Raw genomic sequence first — 6,000 nt, 5'->3', positions numbered from 1 at the left:
GGCTGTGTGTCGGGGACAGCAGGAACACTTGACTGGGGAGACAGAGGGCCAGGTGATGTAGGACTATCAGTGGTTTGGCAAGCTGGAGGGCTCTTTGGACCAGGTGGTGTAGTGGCACGTGGAGGTGGAGTCATGCAGACCTGTGCCACAGTGTGGGTGGGAGAGGTTGGAGGGGTGCCCTTGCACTTCTTGGGAATATGAAATGGCTTCCCTGTCTTGGGGTTAATGGGAACTGGTGATGACACAACAGGCACACACACCAACTGTCCCACATCAGGTGCAGAGACTGGCATTCCCTCTGGTGAAGTGCTGGATCTTTTGGAATGCTTTGTTTGGCTACGCCTCTGGACCACCTTCCCCTGCTTGCCAGGTGTCCCACTTACAGTGCCCTCCTTTGCCTGTTTGCCAAGGATAGCCCCTACAGTGCCCTCCTATACCTGCTTCACTGGGCTTGGAATTGGAGTTTATGTGGTGGGGGGATGTAGCCCTGTGCCCTTCCTAGGTGTACCCTTGCCCTGCAACACCTCCTCAGTGGGCACAGACACTGCACACCTAGCTCTGCGTGAAGTTATAGGGTCAGGAGAGTCCTTTGCTGGTGATGCCTCTGAGGCATGTGAGCCTAATGTGAGTCTTATTACTTTTTCCGCCTTTCTCTTCCCTGGCGGGCTCTTGTCTTTGCATTCTGGGCTGGCTCTGCTCTTGTTTGGGGACGGTGTCTGTGGGCGGGACAGCTTGGGTTGTGTCCGCTGTGTGCTCCTTGTGCTGTTTTGTGTCTGTGACGCATGCGAACCGTGGTCACTGTCATCTGATGTGGCCACCGACTTGGGGTGGACAAAGGCACCTGAGCAGGAATGGGAGCATGTGCCTGTTCAAGGGCAGACCTAACTGCGGATGACAAAGCCTGGACTGTACAGTGTAGCCCACCCACATCAGAGTATATGCCTTCCATGTAGGCAACTACCTGGCCTAATTTCTTGTCATGGTCACTGAAGGCAGATAGCAGGGTGGTCTGGCCCACACAAAGCTGGTGCAGGAGTTCTACAGACTCAGCACTGAGGGCAGCAGGGGGGCTCAGCGGTGCCAGGTGTGAATGTAACTCGTCCCCTCTTACTGACACGGACACGGGCAGCACCAGAGGAAGTGAATGGGACGCTGGGCACTGGCCGCAGTGTGGTAGATGATGTTGCAGACTCCCCATCCCCTGTGCCTGCCAACATGGATGCATCACTGCTGGCATCAGATGATGTAGTACTCTGTGTCTCAGCCACGGATTCCTCCTGCATACTAAGGTCCCCCTCAGATGTGCTGGTGAGCTCTGTGTCACTGGCCTCTGGTGCAGCTGTGGTGCTACTCTCGCCACCACTGGCTTCCAGCTCCCATTCCTCCGTGTCCACTGGCGATTCTGCATGAGAGACAGATGCAGGATTGTGTTAGTTTTATCATCAGGACAAAGCAATCCAATCAATGCAGTACAGGAGATGCCCAAATCAACATGGTGACCACCACATCATGCAATCACATTGCAGCAACACACTACATAAACCACAACAGTGCCTGTAACCCTGAATATCTGCCATGACTGAGCCATGTTGAGGACACACAGCACAACACCGTGCCCGTGGATGAAGTGTACCAGACACACAACTTGCCCTGCCCACACCTAGGGATATGATGTGGGGACAACACTCATTGCCACTGACAGGCCTTCAGGGAACAGGAGGGGACAAGACACACACATATTAGGACATGACAGTCCACAATGCCAAGTAGTCCATATTAAGCACCATGTGGTACTCTGGGGCACCTTGTTGTCAGATGTGTGGGCCTCACCGATCATGGTGTATGCAAAGTAGGCATACATGAAGTCACACTCAGATAGTGGGCCCTGCTGTTCACCCCCTAATAGGTTCCCCACACTATCCAAATACTGAATGACCATGTAGATCCTAACACATGTGGCTATGAGAAAGCACAGCAGGGAGGATCAGCTTTGTAAGGCCAGTTTGGCACAATGCCTGAGACTAGCACACATCCCAGTAGCCACTCACATAACACAGCACAGCACCACCAAACGAACATCACATGGGCCACCGCTGCCACAGGCCCTGTACACATACAACCGCTCACAGCCAAAGTCACCCTCCCCAAATACTCACCCCTGCCTTGCTGGCGATGCTCCTTCAGACGTGCATCCAGCGCCGGATGAGTCACTGCCAATATGCGGCCCATCAGTGGTGTTATGTTGCGCCGTACCAAACGCCCAGTGCGCGGTAGCAGCCCCAATGTCATCTCTGCCAGATTCTTTGCCAGCCGGCTGATGTCGTCCCACCTCTTGTGGCAATGGGTGTAGTACAGTAGCAAGACACAGACTCATGACTTTTTGTAATCCCCCTCCATCCCAAACTGGGGGACACCTCACAAGGGCACTCTGCATGGGCCAAACAGATGTGATTGCATGCATACATGAGGGATAGAGGGTCCCTGATAATTTCAAACACATGCAGGATGACTGCACTGAACCCCTCAGTGGTTTGCAGACATCACCAGTCCAATGCATGTCTGCCCACTACATACATCTCATTTCTACCTGTAGCTTTGACTAGAAGCACTATGTGCATGACTGGGCAGCATTCAATGAGCATGTCTATTGAACATATGTGTTTGTAATGTGTATGGCCTCGGGGCACATGGACTCACCGACAAAATAGCCATCTACAGAAGTATGTTTGTGTGCAATTTTACAGGGTTGAGATGGTGCATATCTTCTTTTCAGTGTGAATGAACCAGAGCAAGGACCATGTAAGCTTTGTGATGTGTTTTTGTTTGGGTGGGCGGGCACTGGGCCTAGTCTCTGGGTTCACACAGAGTCGGACAACAGGAGCACACAGATACAGTCACCGAGCAATTTCTGACGTGGCACCTACACATCCAACATCCTGTGGCTCTGTATGGCTGACAATGTAACACACTCCACTCACACATACAACTGCAGGCAGTGAAAACAGTGCAATTGGGACACACACACACTCCCTTGCCCTAGAGACAGTTTGTTTGTCAGTGTATGACACAACTCCACACCCTCAGGCATATACTGCAGCAGCACAACTTCATGTCTGACACCCCCCTGCCCTACAGCTCCCTTTGAGAGTACTTACCACTACATTGGGACCACCATACAGCCTTGGGTACTGTGCCTGCACCTCAACCACTAGGACCTCGAGCTCCTTGCTTGTGAATGGACTGGCACGGATCTTCTCTGTACTTGCCATCGCTGTGGACATGGAATACCTGTGGTTGAAGTGAGTGGTGAGGTGTCCCAGGCAGCAGGCACTTGAGGCAGCAGCATGAGAGGGTCCCAGACAGAAGTCACTTGAGGCAGCAGCAGGAGAGGGCCCCGGGCAGCAGGCACTTGAGGCAATGCTCCATGGCGGTGATGCTCTGCAGGTGCCCGGGGTGTGCTACCGCGATGGTGCATCTTTCAAACCCATTCAATGACCGCCTCCGCTGTGGCAGAGCACGCCTTCTGTGATTTTCAAAACTGCATCATGCCACCGCAATCATCGCTCCCATTGGCTGTAGGCAATGCCCCATGGTGGTGTCACACCGCGGTGGGCATGCGGTACTTACCGCGATTTGGGTGGCGGAGCATGCCCACAGCCATCGACCCATGTCTCCATGCCAATGGCTACCACAGTTGTGAAGGGCCTGGTGCTGGTGTCACACCGCCATGGCCAGGCGGTAGCTACCGCAATTTTGGGCACATGCAATGGCAATGTACATTATGAACACTGCATCAGTACACAGCAGCAACATGGTTAAGGGCACATCATTGTGCACACAATGCCATTATTCCATATAATCCACAGGTGGACACACGTTATGTGTGATGCACATTGGTCTGTGGTCCCTGCCATGTCACTTATGCATTTGCTGATTGATGATTCTTGACAGTGTTAAGCTGGTGTCAATAATGTGTAACCAATCTGTCTGTTGTGGGTCAGTGCTGACCTTGGCAAGGCTTGTCTCACTGTATGGTGTTGTTACTTACTTGTGCTTTCATATCAGCTCATGTACACAAGTGACAGTTGTCCAGCCACTGTGATCATTGGGTTGTGGATGTGTGCCAAGTTCACATGATGCTTAGAGGTGTGACAGGTACAGCAGATGGGTATGAAACAGTCATGGTAAATTTAAAACACATTGATGGATGGTACGGTACGAGGCGTGCACATGTGAAATGTGGGGTTCAGTTTGTGTGCATTCACATTGACCTATGTGTTGTGTGGTGCACTTGTGTATTGTAAATGGAGAGGTGTGCCCTCTGTGTGTCTCAAATGTCCACCCATGTAAGCTGGTGTGCCACGCATCTCTCATGGCTGTCTTTGTTTTTTCGTGACATCCTTAATGGGATATACTGTGGCCATCTCATGATGCTTGTCATTGACAAGTGTCCATTTACATCTCAACTAGGAGGAGGGCTAATCTTATACATCACCTGATAGTGCTGGAGGACATGGAGGATATAGCGATCATTCGCAAATTCCTCCTTGACAGACCGACACTGAAGACCCTTTGTGATCTGTTGGAGCCCCACCTGCAGCCTCGTCGCCACTACCCAACAGCATTTACACCCACATACAAAGTGATGGCAGCCCTCCACTTTTTTGCAACTGGAGCTTGCCAGGAGACGGTGGCCAGCACTTCAGGGATGTCGCAACCCACGTTCAGCCTGGTGCTGAGGGATGTTCTTGCAGCCATGATGATATATATGGATCGATATATACATTTCCCCAGGGGAGCAGAATTGGCCAGTGTGAAGGCAAACTTCTATCCGCTTGGGAACATCCCTCATGTTGTTGGTGCCATGGATTGCACCCATGTTGGTCTTGTACCACCACAGGCGAGTGAGCAGATTTTTAGGAATATAAAACATTATCTCTTTATCATTGTGCAGGTGGTGTGCCTTGCAGACATGACCATGTTGCATGTGTGCCAGATTTCCTGGCTCAGCCCATGACTCCTACATCCTGAGGAACAGCAGTGTGCCCAGGCTGATCTGCTTCCCAAATGTGCTTGGATTGTGGGTGAGTATGCTTAGTGATATGGCATGCTGTGTGTGTGACCTGCTGCCCTCTATCTGTGCAACATTGCAATGTGTATTTGTCATTCGCAGGTGATTCTGCATATCCCAGCCGTCCATGGCTGCTGAGCCCTATACGGAATCCCAGGACCCCAGCTGACGTCAGGTACCATGAGGCACATGGCAGGACACGTTGTGTTATTGAGAGGATTTTTGGCATGCTCAAGTCAAGATTCCGCTGCTTTGACAGGACTGGAGGTGCACTGTCTTACTTGCCTGGGAAGGTCTTTAATATCATTGTGGCATGCTGTATGCTCCACAACATGGCCATTCACAAGGGGATTCCCCTTCTCCTGTATGATGGTGAGGACCGAAGGATCCGCCTGTTCAGGGCCCTGAGTCCAGTGATGAGGACAGTGGAGAGGAGGAAGGAGTTGACCAGTGTCAACAGCTCATCACCCGCTACTTCACTTGAAGGTGGGTGACGAGGTACAACTTGTACATTGTCTGGTGTGATTGCTGCTGTTGTGAAGGGCTATGTGTGGATGGTACAGACAGGCACATGTTGAATCACCTGTGTGTGGAAATGTGGCAGTGACATTTCACATGTGAACATATGCAGAACTCTGTTTGTTGACATTTGTTACACATTGTGTTGTCTGCCAGTTGACTTATGTGGATGTTTGGTGGTGTCTGTGATGCCACACTAACACCAGTGACTGTTGTTCTGTTTTGTTTCCCTAGGTGCCTCAAAATTATCCAGGCCTACATAATGTACATCTTTTGGATACATCATGGACATTTTGAACACTGTAAATATTGCACTAAAGACAAAGCTGCAGCAATTGAAGTGTTTAAGGTATTTTATTTACAAAGCTGCAGCAATTGAAGTGTGTAAGGTATTTTATGGAGTGTGGTGT

This window comes from Lissotriton helveticus, chromosome 2_1, assembly GCF_964261635.1.
Source record: "Lissotriton helveticus chromosome 2_1, aLisHel1.1, whole genome shotgun sequence".
NCBI lineage: Eukaryota > Metazoa > Chordata > Amphibia > Caudata > Salamandridae > Lissotriton > Lissotriton helveticus.
Note: the sequence above shows the minus strand (reverse complement) of the source record.